The following is a 20,287-nucleotide window of genomic DNA, read 5'->3' as shown; positions in this document are numbered from 1 at the left end:
CCTAATATGAGAAATATGCTAAAAAATTTTTAAGGTAGCCATTTTGTTTTCCGTTTCCGGCTGTTTTGAAAGTTTTGTGCTTCGTATAAACCTATTATGATACTTGAACCTATTGAATAAATTAACCACTTTGTACGGTTTGATATTGCAGTTGTATTTAACCCGTTGGTGGATTTTACGACAATTATGATTTTGTACACCGACAAAATGGACGACGAAGGTGAAACATTTTACGTTTGGCAAACGATTTACGAAATTAAGACGAAAAAACATGCCTTTTACTTTTTACAATGTACAGTGCTTTATTCATAAGTATGTGCAATGTCACCTTAAGGATGCATGTAAAAATCAGCAAAGCCAAGTGTAGAAAAGCAGACACCATGAATTAATAAGGGATGAATACGGATTCATACGGCTTCAATGTGAACTAATGGTAAGTTACAAGAATGTTTTTAACCAAAATGGTAATAGTTAATTTATGAAATACTTATTAATTAGGTGATTTCATATTGGCCCAGTTATTTGTCTCGATAAGCTGTATTTGCCTTCACCCTTTCGGGCTCAGGCAAATACAGCTAACCTTGGACAAATAACTGGGCCAATATGAAACCACCTAATTAATAACATTATAATATTTATTTTTTACTTTTTCTGGACTAATATCCTTTAACCGCGAAGTCCCAATAAGAATGTAAGTTTGTTAGGATTTACCATATAAAAACATCGTTAAAAACTTCCAATTATATGCTGTCTCTTTTAAAGAACTAATAATGCATTGGAATCATGTATTATCTGTCATTTTGTTCTTTGTATCGAAATGCTAGGATTTAAGACGTACAAGGCGCGAGAATTATTTAAATAAAATAACCTGAACACTTATTACCTATTGGTATAGACTGTCCATACGAAGAACAGGCTGCCCCAGTACGTCCACACCTCTACTGTGGAGTCCGTGGTCACATCATTCTTAATCGCCTCCCGGATCGCCGATTCATAGTCCACTAAGAGCTTGTTGTGTCCGCCCTGAACTTGTTCACGTCTTGGACCTGATTCACTGACTGTACTAATGAGTAATTAGATTCTTTCTAATATCCGTAATGTTGGATTTGTATTTTTGCTCATGATATGATTCCACGGCCATAAATATGGCGGCGCCGAGCGCAGTGTACGCTATAAGAATGATGATAAGCCCCACCAAGGACCGCGCCGCCTTGTAGACGGCCTGGGCTACTCTTTTAGTCTTTCCAAGGCATCCCTCGGGCTGGGTCAGCTTTTCCGAGGAAATGGTGACGTCAGTGGCCAATGTGTCCGTACTCCCGGCCATTGACACCGACAAATGACCGTCGTCCGCGTCCATCGACCCTTCAGGTTTGTACAGGAGACGAGTGTCCTCTGAAAATATATTTCAGTAATTTCAATTGAAGCATTAACACCTTATAATTAGAGAAAATGTTCAGATTTAATCCACTCTAATATTTTCCCTGCACCTTGTTTATTGTTATGAAACATTTATGTAAAATTAACAACCAAGTTAAACCATCAATCAACAGGCACGCACCAGATAATGGTCTAGTCTTTTGAATTAATAACAAAATCAATTCCTGATAATACAATCATGAAAGAATAATGCAACCGTAATATTTGTACGAGTTAAAATGTAATCGGATTTCATTTCACCGGAAATTCATTGACAGTGTGCATTTTGATTTGAAGGTTTTTTCATTCTTTTTAAAAGCTATGTAATATGGAAACAAATGTTTAGCACACGTACATTACAGGTCGTAACTTATGAATTGTTATATAATGTTTTCATATAAATATCAAAATATAAAATCCGATATGCTTATTTATATGAGAAAAAAGATATTAAAAAATGTAAATGAAAGGATGTAGAAAACCTCAAGATAGTACATCAAAGATAGTTCATAAACACAACTTTCTTTGATATGCTATCTATTAGATAAGAGATTTCTTCCGATCATGTAACTAGACACGAACAATGAGTGTAAACAACATGAGCCATACTTAATGAGCGAGTGATGGCTGCAGCGTGTTGTGTATCATGGAAACAGGTTGAAAACCTCCAAGAATTTTCACCATTCGTTTTAAGTACCTGATGAAATGTTTAGAGCGTTTTAATGCCATAAAATGTCTGGCCATATTAGTGTCAACATGTTTTCCCTTCAATTTACGTAACTGCCTTTTTCAATTTGTTGTGGAAAGCAATTAGTATAAAAAGGTTAAAACAAACACCAATAAACTCAAACACAAGAAAAACCAATCCCGATGGGACACTGGCAAGTACATGTACATAGTTCTGCTCAACCTAAAGTTCGTTGAAATACGAATAATGCTAGACTCTAGTTAATTTTATGTTCTCATTACTTGACAAAAATGATGTTCTCTAAATCCTCAAGACAAGATTACGTTGATACGTATTTACAACGCCAGAAGAAACATTCCTAAAATGGAGCATTTGATCATGGCAACACCGCTTGGACACATAAAACACATTTCAGCTTATATTGAGTTATTTCAAACGTCCGAAAATGAAGACGAATGAACATTGAACTACAATGATGTTAAGGCTAAAAAAAATACCTGTGTTTCCGGTAACCCGACCGACCCTATTTTTTTCTCGCCGACCTAATCTTTTTTTAGACATAAAGATTTTTTTTATTTATTTTCCTTAAATTCTATCATAAAAAATATTTCTTAAATATATCGTCATTATTTTCGTTGTTTGTCTTTTTTCTATGTCCCCGGAGAATAAACTTTAATTCCTGAGTATGTATTACCGAGACCTTTGTCAACAGGAAAACAAAATGGCGGAGGGCGGCGAACCCTGTCCGATATCTTCAAATTGGTAAACGTATTTTTACGGTCAAACACGTGGTTGATCACAGAAGACATATTTTGCTGTCTTTATAATGAAAATATTTAGGATTATAGTTCGCGGTGTTATTTATCCATGTCCATAATAAAACTTACTTTTTACGATAAGGCTTTGTGTATATCATGCAGGCTTCTTACGATTAGACTTTGCGAATTTATGCAGACTAACTGCCAGGTTCCAATACGCATTTCATTAATCGTTACATTAATGTATCCGCAAATATCAACGGTTATTCATTTCGCCTTATTTAAGTCCCATCAACTGAAATCCAAACAAAAACCTGCGAAAGTTAACAACACATTTATTGAATGTGTCGGCTGCGGATCAAACCGTACAATTTGTGACGTCAGAGCACGAGCGGTGATAAGATCAAAGGCGCGTGGCTATGGTTTGTATTTAATTCGGTCGGTCGGATACCGTATGATCCCATTTGATTGCCAGGATTTCGCCTAGGCTGGTAGGAGAATACATACGATCGAAAAAATAATTATCAATAATCGTCGTCTGGGAATCTTAAAACAATGACCGAAATTTTTGAATTCACTATAATATGAATGAAACTTTGATTGTACGAAAATGAGATACGTAAAATAAATCCATATCCGCGTTTACTTGTTCTATTATTAACTTACCTCCACTTGAATGCCTAGTTTACGGAACTCACAGTTGACAAGAAAATCGGCGATTTTCCTCAAGCAAATTTAACAAAATTTATTTAGTTAATAATTGACTGTTTAATTATCACAGATTGTAGAAATTGAAGTGCTGGATTTTTCTAAAAACCGATCGCGACTTATAAACGAGTATTGTATATAAACAACACCAGATTTCATGGGCAAAATTGGCGGGAAAATACGGTAGTCGAAGATAAATTTCGCCATGTAACCGGAAACACAGGTATTTTTTTTTGCATAATAGGCACTTGGTATGGTACCTAATTAACCAATTAAGTCCAGATTACGACCTTGTCCGCACTTCATAACAATGAACGGACGTGCACGAAAGTACGTCAATACTTATATTTTCGTGGAGCAAATATTGTCTGACTCATAACGGCATAATTATTGTTAGTATATATTAATTACTTGTAACAGCAATGGTTTCGTCTGCCTCACATTGGCAATAACGAAACAGTCGGTGTCGAGAACTACCATCACTTTCACGTCTATTCTCATACACTAATTTGCCAAGAACAGTTTGTATCCTGCCAACACAGGGCTATATACATAAACTTTTTAAAGATAACAAGAAACTCATGTGTTTGACATTGCCGTAGGAAAAGCAACTACGTTTGAACTACAGAATAGATACAATAAAGTAAAGGCAACCTTAATTACTGACAGGAATTTTACGGCAAACTGAATATAATTTTTACCATCTTTAATTACTTATTCCGTTGGCAAACTTTTAAACTTCGTCTAGACGTAAATGCTTTAATAGGCATTTAAACGTGTATTTATTTACGAATTGTACCAAATACACAGCATTACGAAACACTGGTTTTGATCTTGAATATTACTAATATATATTTAGAATGGCAGAAGGGGAAACATTTTGCATTATTGACCTTAACATCAAAATACAAGTCATCATCACCGTAACACACACACACATTATTGTAACAAATTTAAACTCATATCTACCTTGCATTGAAACAATGATATTCTTTGCTAGGAAGATCTATCAAGAATGAGGGTACCAATACAAACTGCATGAGGAGCTCAAACGGACAATGCACTTGTTGAAATAAAACTGACCTGGTGTAGAAATAGCGATTGAGGGTTTAATGAATGTAAGAATGTGTTTCGAACATTTAAGCAACCATGTAACTTTAAAAATAATGGAACGGATCTGTCGCTTATATAAGAGCAATCATGAAGAATTTGCAAAAGAGCCGCAAACAATATTTGTCAATTAGATTACAAAAATATATGATTAAATTATTGTCTTATGAATAACATTGTTTAAACTATGTTCGAAAAATTATGCTTTATTTATTTTGTTACACTTTTGACTTTGACCATTTTGACGTGTAAATTGGTCCATTTTGATGGTGATACGGTTAGTAACAAATCACCAGCTCGTTCTTATATTAAGAGAGTTTCAGCGATGGTAATATAATTGAATTCTACACTTACACTTGTATCTATACCTTTCACACATAAAATCTCCGAATTGTTTGGAATTTATAACCTATAACTTTGAAATTGTATAACTTCAACATGTTTAAGCCCTCTATAACGCATTGTAGAATGATACTTTTCCCTGTAATGAGACACGCAGTCATTCGAACACAAGTTAAGATCTCAGATTACTTTGCAATATTGAAGCAGAATAAACAGCACACCATTGAAATCAATACTAAGACTTCTAGCACAGCAGGTATAATCAGTATTTTCTTATATATTATAAGACTATTTTAATGGCACATGCCTGAACAACTAAGTGCTATCGCGATTCCCAGCTAAATCTATTTTGTGACGTAACGAAAACAAACAAAATATTGTTTTACCAGATTGATATATATCCAGTAGCTGGTAAAAGCAAAAGCGTATAATGTTTTCCTTTCTTCAAAAACACGTGTTATAATTTGCCATGCGATGCTTATCTGCATTACTCATACTGGTTCCGTCCAGATCGTTGAACGGTGTTGGCATACACAGCCGTATTCTCCTAGTCACTGCGCTACCCTGGGAAGTCCCGAAGAAATAAATACTTTCGCACCGAACATTAATATGCTTGTCATTAGTTCTTCGCTGAAGCCAAGTAAGAGAAACAAATCAGATAGACTTGTCAATGAAGCCTCTTACATTTCTCATCTGTGTAAAACAATCCCAGATTGAAACGAGCTTTCTCATCTACGGCTGAATCATTATGGCTTCAGTAAAGGTAGTGAAGGTATATAAACGTATTTGCAAATGAACTGTGAATAATTTTACATCAAGAAAATATCTTCTTCGTATGCTTGTTAATTAAGTTAAAACTGTTTTATAGTATGCTTTATTTTGAAACAACTACTTATGTGAAAAACTACAAGTTATAACAACATTCATTTCTCCCGTTAGCAAGATGTGACACCAGAATGTGGTGTTGTTTCGTGTGTGTGTGTGTGCGTGTGTGTGTGTGCGTGTGCGTGTGTGTGTGTGTGTGTTGGGGGGGGTGTTGAATCGGAGAAAACACTCCTGTGTCCGGCTTATTCACTAATCAAACTCTTATTCTACTTAACCTGTCGCCAAATTAATTTATTCCCTTAGCGCGATATCGGTGTGGTTTGCTCATAGCAGAATATGCATTATTAATTTGCATTGATGATATTATCGCCATGACAGCATCATATTTTGCGGAATCATTTTGTATATTAGATTTGCTGGCACCCAAGGGGTTATTGAAGAAAGCTTGAACTATGTTTTATATGTTGAGTTCATAATATGTTCATAATACTACATATAATATAAAAATGATATGCGGTAAGTCGTCTGCAAAATAACTCAATAGTATGACCAGCCAATCCCTTTATCTACTATTTTTAAACTACAGTAGGAAGCCCTTTAGGTCTCTTTAATTTAGATTGAAGAAAACCTTGGAGAAATGTTCATATACATCAAGATACCGATCGACATGCCTCCAATATCAGGTATCCCGTGCCTTGGTTATGCTCTGCTTCTTTCATACACTTGAATGACAATGGAATGTGTGGAGGTGTTCATTTTTCAATTTATTGCAATATTCTTATACGTGAGAAATTAAACGTACTACATATTCATCTCTTCTAAGGACATCATTACATTTCCGCTGTCAAGTACTTTTTTTACTCATATTGGAAAGCGGTCTTCTGGGAAATCTAATACATCCATCATGCATTAAGCATCCAAAGGTCTAACTTAAAACCCTAATCCTAAATACAATTGTAAATAATAAATATCCGTTAAACGCACATATCATATAAAAACCATACACAGCTCTATGTGGCCTAAAGGATAATACACTATTGCTGAATGCTTAGTTCATACAACTTGTTTTCTAATGAGCCATATAGCATCCATGTATTATCAATTAGCATGACCGTAGCTACCCGATAGTATCCATGTTTTCACAAGATTCTACTAGAGTTCTTGGATAATACATTAGCGGACATGAGAAAAACAGTTAAGTGTTTTACCACTAGACCACGGATTCGCCGGTTTAGGTGATGAACACATGTAAGCGGCAAGAGCATGTCATTTTTACTGGTTTGTTGACCCACATGCCTAGTGTACACAACTAACATCAGTAAATAGACCAGTTGCGAAGAAGCCAATTGGCACCAACGTCCTTTAATGTTTTTTGTTTGCAACTATGCAGTTTTTCGCTTTATCTCATAATCGTACGAAAGACATTTTAATACAATGCTAGGAAGTCTCTGTGATTCTGTACGTGTTATTTCATTTGAATACGACCAAAAGATCGGAGCTAAAATGTTTGCATGTTTCTGTTGGGCCCGAGATAAGGGCATTATCATAAATGACATATAAACTGCAAAACATAGTCCAATTGGCTCGAAATGTCTAAACAAAAGGTGTAACACATGTTTCATTGAGCCCTGCCGTATGTTCGTACAGTGAAATTATTTCTAGAACATTCTTAAGGTTAATGACCGGAATAAAATCACTTTTTACAATCATTGTCAGGAAATATGTCATAATAATATTTTGTCTGAATGGATGGAATATTCATTACTCTCTGCATTTACACAGAACTTACTGACGTCACACAATGTTTCCGTATTCCGTATTGAGGTTCATTGGCATATTAAACTATCTGGTCATTACATGGTCATTTATATCCGAATCCCAAGTTTTGACTATTCAATGTTTATACCGTCTCCTTTATTGTCAATTTTCTAGGGATAAAACCAACTTCAAAACTTCACTACATTGCACTTCTATGCCAATTGAACGTAGTATTTATTATCTATTTGATCAGCGGCGTCGTCAATGTCGTCACTAGTTTCGACGTAAAATACAATTAAATACAATTAACGGCAATAAAATGTCACTTGGTCTATAAGTAGCATAATTGTTCTACTATTCCGATGATGTTGCGATCTTCGTACTATGAATATAATTTTAATGATGCACAATCAATGAAATGTATTCTTCAGGAAATGTTCTGTAAAATCCTCTCCGCAGATAATTCTCGCACTATTTTACTCATACCAGATTTGCTCCAGAAAATTGACTAACCTTTTCTTTGCTTAAAAACCAAGAATGCTAAATTAACACGGAGCTTGAATTCTTACTGTTTTGCTGTAATTATATTTAATTATATTGATCGGCTAGTCCTTTTTCTGTTATTCATTTGTTTAGTGTTTGTTGGAACAGTACCGAATGCACATACTTGAATTATTACAATACCATCGTTTACATTATTTTTTGAGAATGTTTGACTGAATAATAAAAAAGAGCATGTAGCTTTTCCCATCGCCGATACACTTGATACGAACGATACGATCATGCTCGTCTTACTATAAGGCCAAGGTTAACAGAAAATACTTACCTGGTTTATGGACAATGCAGCCAATATTTACATGAAAACTACATAAAGGTTGTTGTAAAAACGGGCAGGGTTGGCTAGCGGACCATTTGGTCATTGTTGATGAAACATACAGCCCCGATAAGCAGACTTACGGCTTAGATTTGAAAACGCTACTACTCGTAGGCGTAGGACGATACAACTCAGATTAAACGACATATATACGGCCCAGATTGAAGATAACTGAACAATAGCGAAATTGAAATTAATATAAAGTATGGCTATTTTAAAATGATATTACACTCTTTTCGTTAGTTAAATACATTGAATAAGCTTAGCTTAATATCGTTACAGTGGCACGGTGTTCTATAACGTGAATTTTTATGACTATCTGTGAGGAAAATGTTGATTATATAAATGCTGAAATTGATTATTAATGATATCCCTATTTTGAAGTTGACCTAGACTTCCCTGACCAGATTGCAGTACTTGTTAATTCTAAACAGCATGCATTTTACATTTTGAAAATTATGAAAAAGGGGAGGCTCGTAAAGTTGGTGCCAATTAATATCATCATTACAGGTACATGTAACTTGATAATTAAGACCAGTCCAAGTATACTTGATCAAGTGCATTCAGTTGAAGATAGGCATACGACCATAATTCTAAAAGTCCTCACAGAGCCATAGCGATATTGCACTGATTAAAAGTATTTAATACGCATTGTGTGGTAACTGTTACAGGTTCAATTTGGAAAAAATATACTCCCGACGCATGCCAAATACCAATTATACAACAACCATACATTTACATAGGCAACAAAAACATACTCTTTTCACGGAAAGTTTTTTGTGTTAGTTTTCTTATGTCGTTTTGAAATTTCGTTAATTCAATTATCAATAAAAAAATGGGCTCTATAAAATTTTGCCTTCGAATGGGATAACTTCATAATAAGTGTCGTCGGCATCCTCAGTCTTCATTCCGTTAATTCCATTATAATAGTACCGGGGGTATCCGATAATGCATTAAACGTGTCCTCTTCAGTTTATAAGTGGCTAGGTAGGTTCATATGTTAAACGTATGTTATATTAATCAACCTGGAATTTTAATTTGCTCAATTAAAGCGGAGGAAGAATTGGGAAAAAATTAATTATATTGATTATATATCATACTAAATATTTCTCATACAGTGACTTACGAACCATCTAATTTCAGTATGTTCAAACTTAAGAAATGATCAAAATGACGGTGCAGATTATTTTTTAGCATACTGACATAGATAGTCATATTATATCTTGGCATAGTTTCACAAAAATATGTAATAGTTACTGCATGTACTACTCGAGTCATTGCAAATTTACTTACTTATTTTTACTTTATACTTATTTTCAATCACAAGGTTGTGCGTTAAGTAAGTGTTCTGAATTTTGTTGTCTGGGACTACGTTCAATAACAGACGTAATATACGCCACACTAGTTTATGGTTAGGCTCTGCCTACTGACGATTATCGTTTTGTAATGGGACCTTTTTGTTGACGATACTGACGACAACGCTGTCCCACATGGTTGACCAATTTTCATATTCTTATTATCAGCATTCTTGTGTACTTATTAGATATGCAAAACCAGATTTAAATGATTAAAGGGCAAAACAAACTAACAAACATTTACTATTTACCATAATAAAGTTTTTGTAACAATTGTACACTATTTTTGTTGTACAGTTGAACACCGCTATTCCGAATACCTTTTAACTGAAATTATCGCTATTTCGATTTTTTGTCGGTCCCGATTTTACTCCTTCTTGTTTGACTAAATTTTGGTCTTTTATCCGAAATCGCTATTCCGAAGTAAAAACTACGGTTCCGATTTGGTATTTCACACCTATTTATCAATTCTTATTTCGAACTCGATCAATATATATGCAAAAAGCTACAGAAAAAGGCATAGTTTTTCACACCATACTGCGAATGCACTCGGGCATCGGCTTGAGGTGACAATGGAGCACAATTAGCGCTGGTTAAAACATGACATTGAGCATGCGTATGTTACAAACATCGATGTCAAAATGAGAGTTAGCGATACATCACATCATGCTTTAAAAATAGACCGAACGATACTGGGTTAACAAAATGTGATTTCAATGCTATTTAAAATTAAATTTGCTCTTTATAAACTATGCTATGTTTCGAATGCATATATGTGCTGTCATTTTGTTTAAAATGTTTTACGTTGTTTCAATAAAGTAGTATAATAACGAATTATTTGTCAGTTATAAAACACTAAATCAACAAATATTTTTGTATACGAAAGATTACTCAAACCGAGTTGATCGTATTGGTAACGTGTAACCGACATTGCAATTTTCACGACTTAGTATTTCACGTCATCTATAATTCGCGAACACTGTCATTTGCGGAAAATTGTTAATCCGAAACACCGCTATTCCGAAGTATTCTTGTCAGAAAGTTAATAACTACGAAGTAACTAAACAGAGAAGATCCTATTCTAGATAAATCCTCTGCTTTTATACCTTAATAGGGTAGTATAATTCATTGACTAGTGTGTCAGCTTTGGTCGACTTAGTCTTGTTTTATCTCATATAATTTCAACTTCGATTTCATATTGTACCAGTTCACCTGTTTCTACAAATACCCTTGGGCTCCAACCGATGACCGTACTTAGTCTAGTTGTATTTAAACACAAAGAAGAAATACACTCAGCTTTTCACTAAAAATGTTGTTTTTAAGTATTGTTTTATGACAAAATCTACTTATTCAATAATTCTGTAACTCTAGTCTATATCTCACCGCTTTGTGATCACTCAGAAAATATAGGTTTGTTTTAGTAACTCATTAATAAGAGCCCAGATGTGGTCCAATATTCACTCTCTTTATTGAACCAATGCATTAAAAGCAACTGTTTTAGTATTGCTATGCGTTTAGTTGTCATATTATCTGAAAGCACTATGCACGATGTGTATTATGTCGTTAATGTAGATGCGTTGTATAGTGTTTCACAGTGCTACATTGACCTTCCGGAGATTCATTCATTATTCATTAATTTCAGTCAATGCAGTGACGTCATTTATATTGCCAATATTATGAAGTTTCTCCCATTTCAGAATTTAAATCTGTATTCTGCTTTGGTCAGAGGTGTTACATCAGGGAAAGAGGTATCCTTCACGACAAATTACTAAAAACCATGATGTTGACAGCAATCAATACAATACTTAGAATGTTTCTATTAGCATTCAATGCTAACACAGACTTGGTTAAAGGTAGATTCAGTTTCAAAGAAACCCCACGTCACCGCCTCTCAACTATAATTATAAATTAATTATAACGTTTTATTTTCTGTTAAAAATCAAGGCCAGTCGTGTCGTATTGATGCGTGCATCAATTAAGCCTTAAGTACAAAACTACCACCGTCAATAACAAGGGACTGCTCGTTTTACAAACTATTAGTTATATGTGTAATATCCAGAAAAAAAATATCTTAGTAATTAGTGTAAAGACTGGATATACCTTAGCATCAGCTGATTAAATATCCATAACGTTTACGCGAAGACATATTCGATTCGTTTGACATGTAAACGTATGTAGAACATTCAAGTAAATTTTGATGACTCTATTACATGGTTATAAGAAGCCTCCGTGAAACTATAGCATACTCAAAATTTAAGCAGCTGTTTCGCATCATCCATTAAACATCCACATCCTATTATAAAACCCTTATCTTGAATATATTTTTTCATATCCGTTAAATACACAAATAATAAAACAACAACACAATAAATGACAACAACTATTGATTTATGCATATCAATAAGTGCATACAACTAGTGTTCTACTGAGCCATGTAGCATCCCTGTATCATCAATAAGCATTAAAGTAGCGACCTGGTTATATCCATGTTTTCACAAGTTTCTACTAGATAAGAGCACTTTGATAATACACTATCAAACACAGAAATAAACAGTGTCTTACTTCTGGACCACGGATGAATGCACACAAGGAGGGACCCTTGTTAGTTGCGAGGGCATGCCACTTTTAACTGATATGCCCTCGTTCCATTCATTCAGTACTCAACTTACAACAGGAACCAACCCAGTTGCGAAATAACCACTTGGCATCAAAGTGAATGTTTGTTTTGGTTTTATCTCCCATTATCGTACGGACGACGTTGTGTCACCAAGCTAGGAATATACATCACTTGTGACTGGAATTTCGTACATTGGGAATTAATTTGAATACGATCGAGGACTCGTATTACAAGTATTTAGAGGTTTCGGTCATGCCCGAGATTATAGCATTATCATATCAATATTATCAGCATTCTTGTGTACGGGAGTCAAATGGTTTCAAAATATCTAAACAAAACGTAAAAAACGCATGTTTCGTTGAGCTCTGTGGTATTTTCATACAGAAATACCATTTCAAGAACATACTGAGCAGAAGAAAATACATATTTCACAATTATTGTCAGGAAATACGTAACAATATTTTGTCTGAATGAATGGAAATTTCTACATTGCTCTCTGAAAATGCATATAAATACGGACAAACTGACGTCACACAATGTTTTCCTATTGAAGTTTATCGTTATATTTGGTTACTGCATGGCCATTAAGTCCGAATCCCAAGTGTTTGATATTCATGTTTTATATTTTCACTCTTTATTTGCAATATTTGTTGGGATAAAGCAACTCCAACACTGAATATTACGCTTCTTTGACAATTGACGTATTATTAATTTAACTGTTTGATCAGCGGCGGCGTCAATGACGAGACTCGTCATGGACGTTACATACAATTCACTGCCATAAAATGCCATTTGATCTATCGCAGGCATTTATTTAGTACTTTCATATGGATTCCAATTTTGTTGCATTCTTATGAACTTGAAAGCAATTTAAATGAAAGACAATAACACTTAGAAGTGTATACGTCACGAAATGTTCTGTAAAATCCTCTCTGTGGAACATTCACACACTAATTTACCATGCAAGTGAGTCGCTCCAGTTAATTATCTGATCATTATGTTTGCTGAATTACCACGGAGCCTAAGTTCTAACTGTTGTACTATAACTCCAGTTTTGGCTAGTCTATATCGGTTATTTATTTGTTTATTGTGCTTTGAAACATTACCCAATTAAACTTTCATTTATATACACGCACCTGTTGGGTGACCAAACCCGCCAGTAGTACCGTGCTACTAGATGGCGTCGTTACCGGACACTGTTTCGGAAAACAAATATGGCAGCGCGCATGGATGAAAATGATATAAAATAAAAGAAGAAAATATTTTTTTAAGTTTTTATTTCATCGATATTTTGACCGATACGCGAACGCTCGATACGATATATATCAACCAAACGCCTTATACCTGTATTCGTTTCTATACGAGAACCGGTACTCTGCCCGAGTAGTCACAGTACCTTCGTGTATACCATTTTTGAATGTTTGAGTATCTTTGCCCATCGCCGATGCATTTCAGACGACATGACCTAGACCGTCAGACTAGAAGACACAAATCCTCCTCCTCCTCCTCCCACTACTACTACTACTACTTCTACTCCTCCTACTCCTACCACTACTACAACGATTATAATGTTCTAAAATACAATTTATTTGATGAGCTCACCGAAAATTCAGTCAATTACATTAAGTATTATTGGTGTTAATATTATTTAGCATATTATTTAGCATCAACACAGTATTTGCAATATATATGCAACCTAATCACTGCGATGCATTTTTTATAAGATGTGATTTATGAAGAAAATGACGTGCTATGGGATCTTTCTGTTAGCTTGATGGATTCAAACATTGTAACTTTGTATGCCCGTGTGAAGTCACACAATTTCCCCGTTTTTAAAGTACGTTATTGACCCTGTGACCCTGTATCTAATAATGGTATGAAAAGCATTAAAATACAGAGGAAGACAAGAAAATTGATGATTAAGTTAACACATATTACCATTTTCAATGTAATTTCCATTGTAATTCCAACTGTAATTCTCTACCCCAATTCCAACCTTAGTTTGCATTGTAATTTCCACAATTAATTCTAAATTATATTGACGATGTGCGTATACCGTTTTGTCCATATACCGAATAATTTATTTACATTTGAATCACCAATTCCCCGAAATGTGCCAAAACAATCAATGTCAAGAAAAAACATACATTCACTACAATAAATTCCTACGCAATATACATTAAGAACACATTGGTTGTAATAACGAGGCGTTGGGATCTTTCTATAAGTCTGATGGATCCTAACATAGTTATAATGTTGTATGCCCGATGTGAAGTCACACCAATTTTCCCTGTTATCCCAATGAGAGTTATTTGATGCTTACCTTGTTGAAACGAAGATGAGATGTTGTGACCCTGTCTCTTATGACGGTTTGAAAAACATTAATATACACATAAAGACAAGATAAATGATTAAGTTTAAGCACTAATAACATTTATAGAATATCGCCATTCCCAATGTTATTCCCATTCAGTCTTAAATGTATGCCCACATTTCCAAAGAACTCCTAGAAATGAGCAAGCCGCTCTGCTGTTGTTTGTATTTATAACCTTTGTGTGACCTTAAATAGCGTTTATTTCTCCACGGTAAGTTTCTTATATCACTCTTATCAGATTAAAGTTGTAAGCCATAAATAAACGTGGTTGTATTAACAAGAAAATATTTAAAATAAATTTTACTCAGTTACATGAGCTTTTGAAAATAAATAGAGGGCGTTCAACAAAAGGCATCATATTTAAAATGTGGCCTTGTGCGAAGAAAACGTGATACATACATATACAAATGTTTCTTTCTGAGAAAACATAGCATATCAATTCAAACTATTTCATGTAAATCAGCAATTGGAATTAATAGTGTTCATATAAATTAACACGTACATAGTATGTGTAATAAATATGCAACATAATTTCTGACATTATTTTTTTAAAAGATGTGATTTATGTGGAAAAATGAAGGTTGTGAGAGTCTTTGCATTTGTTTTGTAACATGGAAATTTATCCCGTGTATCTACGTACCATTCATATGAAAATCATCTATAAAATAATTTGTCAGCGGTTTTTCCTTTACGAATAACTGATGTTTTAATGTCTTTCAGTCTGTTCCATGTCGTCTTCAAATCTCTGGACCGTATCGTCTTTCAATCAATCTGGGCAATATCGTCTTTAAAATATTGGCAATACGCAATTTTGTTCGATAACCAAATAATCAATTAACAAATTAATCACCAATTAACAGACTTGGTCTAAACAAAAACACACATACACTACAAAGCATCCTTCACAAAATGTTTAAAGTACATGAAAAGGTTGAAATTACGACATGTTATGGGACATTATTAGTTTGGTGAAACCCAACATATTTTAGGTTGTATGCCCGTTTTAAAGTCGCATTTTCCTTGTTCTCACATTGAAGGTTATGGGATTCTAGTCATAGTTCAACGAAGTTTAGATCTTGTGACACTGTCGCTTATGGCGGTTTGAAAGACATTAAAATACACATGAAGACATTAAAGTTAAAGCAGATATAACCACACAAAATATAACCATTCTCAATGTTATTCCTATTGTTATTCTGACAGTGATTCACCTCCCTTTGTAGGTTCCATTGTTACACGTAATGTTAATCCAAAATTCCCGCTGTAATCTCTAATATAATTTACAGTGTAATTTGCTTTGTGATTTCTATTGTTTTTGAGGAACAAATTACACGATCGGTTATGTCATATTGGCTGTTAATAATTATATAAATAATTATATTCATGTGTTGATTTTGAGAATTATACAAAATATAGCTATTTTTAACATGACATGACACTTTTATTGTTAGTTAGATATATTGAAAAATCTTAGCTTAGTAACGTTACATTGGTAAGGTGTTGAAAAATGTGAATGTTTTCATGACTGTCTGTGTGGAAAATGTTGATAAAATGAATGTTGAAAATCATAAATAATGGTACCTTTACCTAAAAGATTACCTAGACTTCCCTGGACAGATTTCGACTCATTTTTATACTAAACAAGCATGCGTTTTCATGGTTGCACGCTATGAAACAGGAGTGTCTCGTAAAGTTTGTGCCAATAAATGTCATCATTACAGATACATATAACTAACATATAGTTTAAGGTCGACGTACGAACCGAATTCTGAAAGTTTTCACGGAGTCAAAGCGGTATTGAACTGTTTATTAGTATTTAATATGCATTGTTTGGTAACTGTCGAAGGTTAATTTTGGAACCGATATACTCCCGACGCTTGCCAAATGCCAACTTTACAGCAATCATTTATTTGCATTGGCAACAAGAGCATACCTCAAAATAAATAAATCTTCATGGAAACGTTTATTTTATAGGTTTTTCTAATTTCATTTTGAAATTTCGGTAGTTTTTAATATCAATAGAAATAATTTAGGCTGTAATTAGTTTAACCTGTAATTGTACAGCTTCATAATAAGTATTGTCGGCAACCACGGTTTTCACACCGTTCATTCCGTTTTACAAGTGGATCCGACAATGCATAATAAGTGCCCTCTTCAGTTTGTAAGTGGCTAGGATGGTTCTGATGTTAAACGGATGCTTTATCAATCAACCTGGTATTTTAGTTTGCACAATTAAAGAGAGAAATATTTATAATAAACCATTAACGCTTTTTTAAAATGAGTGCATCAAACTGAGAAGGGTTTCGCAGCAAGAAGTGAGATAAGAGTTTCTGATATTAATTCAAGTTTAGTTTTTCGCATAATTATTGATAATTTGAAATGTCATATCCTTAAATCTTCTGTTTGTGTTGCTTTGTAGACATATGCCACTTTCGAAAGCGGAAAATCTAGGACGGACCAGATTTCTACAGACACAATGAGCTCGGAAAAATACACTAAGACAGGTTTTAAATTCCAAGCTGTTTTATGTCCAGCAATAGTTAATAAGTTATTCATAGACTAAACAAAAGACACGACTACGAACTAATGAAACAGAGGAGATGTTATCCTAGATTAATCCTCAAAAATCTGCCTTTATATTTTAATAGTTAAGTATAATTCATTTACCAGTGTCTCTGCTTTGGCCGACTTAGTGTTGTTACATCTCATATAATTACGATTTTGACTTCATATGTACTAGTAAACCTATTCAGGAAACAACTGCGCTTGGCGTTGCGCTACAACCATACTTATAAAACACCTCCTTTACCCCGATATATCAAGTTTATACTTAACCACAAATTTTACAAAGACACAAATTTCAAACGATATCTGAGTCGCCTCACCGTTAGAATGTTGCCTCAATCGTGTGTCTAAGTTTTTATCTTTAATGTCAAACAGCAGGTGATGGTCTCAAGAAGATATGACGTAAAAGTATCTTGTTAGACGTTCAAATATGTTACCGAAACAAAAAAGGTTATACTGTAAAATCACTTATTTGTTTGGAACAACACTTCAATTATGCAAAGAAATACTCTCGGTGATAATTGTCGTTCCGTTTGAACAAGAAATCACTTGTGACTGAAAAGACGTAAAAAGGAACATTTGTATAAAGAGATAAACGTCTTGGATGGTGAGATGTCTGGGGTCTGTTAAATAGAGAGAGGAATGTACGATTTACAGAAAAGATATGCTATGTTGATACATTTTTTTAATATTATAGTTTCTTTAAATTGAAAATATGATATCTTGGAGTCTAACAATCATAGCCGGCAAGCTTTATATGACAGACCGAGGTGTTCCGTTTGGCTATTGCCTGAACTCAAAACATAACATTACCTCAAGATTGCATACAATTGAAATTGCTAAAAGCATTACATACTAATAGTAACTTTTCATTTTTAGAACAGCAAGCTATATAAATGAAATCGGAAGGATAAAGCAAATAGGAAGAAAATGTAGAACATAACATTGTAAACATGTGTAACGCATATAACACCACGAAAACATTCGAATGTCTTATCGACTCTAACCAACCACTTTTAACATTCGAGCTGTGTATCGACTCTACCCTACCAACCTAAACATTGGAACAACCTACCGTTTTTAACCTTCCACTCTAAACATTCGAACATCCTACCGTCTTTGACGTACCACACAAATAATCGATCTCTGGAACACCTAAAACAGGCATCAACTTGATATGCATTTCGCACATTGGGATTAAAAGCATGATTGAATTCATATGCACGGATCCATTCCCTTTTACCTATTGAACCATAGCGAAATAATTGAACAATACACAACTTTATAAGCAATTCTACACATCTATAATATTTCATTCAATTCGTGCAGCAAACGAGTTTTCAAATCGTCATGTAGCATACGTGCACCATAAATTAGCACGAAAGAAGCAACTCATTTACGCAGATGGTTCCTACATCAGTCGAGACTGAAAAAACCTATCATAGATCTTTGATGAGCAGGTAGTAAACAAGACGATGTGATATGATATGACCTCTTGCATGGTTAATATTTTATCAGAAAAGAATATGCGTACGATCACACTGTTTACTAACATATCAATTAAGGGAAGGCAAGATTAGCACAATTGACATTGATTTGTTTTTGTGGTAAAATGTATAACACACAGATTAGTGTTTTAATGGTGCATTAACATATTTTAGTCTGTACTTAAGGACCGGAATTTCTATCAGAAATTATCAAGCCATGCATTTTCCTCGCTGCAATTTCGCAATGAAGTCAATTCGGTCTTAGAGTTGGTAGATTCATAGCATGAAAATGATCACAAGCTTCACATAAAGAACGGAAGTGTCTGTTTCAAGAACGTATGAATATCTCACAAATCCCTTACCATGTGAAATCAATACACCTGAGCATGACGCAGAACATTAAATTATGGCGACATATGATATGTGTTATATTACCGGACTAATAGCTACTTAGATCTACTAAGAACTACTCAGATGTACACATAACTTTTAATGTTATACTGTAAATCAATTTCCGATGGCAGGTTGTCATTTAAGGTTACTTATAAAAGAGAGGTCTCGATTAAGGCATACTCAAAATACATTTATGTTTAAAATAAAATTAAAAGGATCTGGTATGACAGCAGTTTTACATGTACTACCAATATTCAACATAAGTTTTAAACGTTTTTTTTCTTTCATGGACATTTTGCACCTTTTATTGTAATGGTCGAACGCGCTATAGTAAAGCATTGTCATAATAATAATATAAATAACTCATTTATTAAGCTTATGTATAATATAAATAGACTGAAGAAAACAGATCCGGAAAGCGTAAACATATTTCAGAAAAGGAAAACTATAACATAAACCTCAATTTTAAAATATAACCGCCCCAGAATGAAGCTCTAAAATGTGATATTATATCATGTTTAATGTGCACCACTGCGAAAATGTATGCACTAGCGGTGAAGGTTTTTGAGCTTGGCTCTCAGAGCCACAACTAGTACCTGACGGCGTGCATAGTACGTGATATTTCTTCACTCCTGTGAATTCCTATGACACGCAGCAGAGTCTACATCGCACATGCGTTCGTCGTCGAGTATGTTACGAGAACTATCCAATAGACTCCCTCCTTTGCTTTTAGCACCAATGGTTTATAATTTTCGCTTACCCTTTTCAATACCTTATCCCTCGACCTTACCCGTCCTATGGTATTCAAAAAGCGCCCTATCATAATACCCCCTATTTATAGGTCTTAGTAGTTCTGATTAGTACTTGCCATAGCGTTCTTAAAAGTTCGTTATGCTAATATTGCTATACAACTTTGATATTATCAACAATCATGAAACGAAACAGTCTTCTTGAATAAGATCACTATGTATGACTGTTCGTTGCTCTATTGAATAGCTAGTTTAGCTCTTTGTGTAT

General features: G+C 34.2%; 1 pseudogene; it reads right to left on the bottom strand.

Annotated features, from left to right (window-relative positions):
- LOC128210909 (TWiK family of potassium channels protein 7-like) overlaps positions 1-20,287 on the bottom strand; it is a 37,032-nt pseudogene that overhangs the window by 9,581 nt on the left and 7,164 nt on the right.

Source organism: Mya arenaria, chromosome 12, assembly GCF_026914265.1.
Source record: "Mya arenaria isolate MELC-2E11 chromosome 12, ASM2691426v1".
Classification (NCBI taxonomy): domain Eukaryota; kingdom Metazoa; phylum Mollusca; class Bivalvia; order Myida; family Myidae; genus Mya; species Mya arenaria.
Note: the sequence above shows the minus strand (reverse complement) of the source record. Positions and strands in the feature narration are given on the sequence as shown.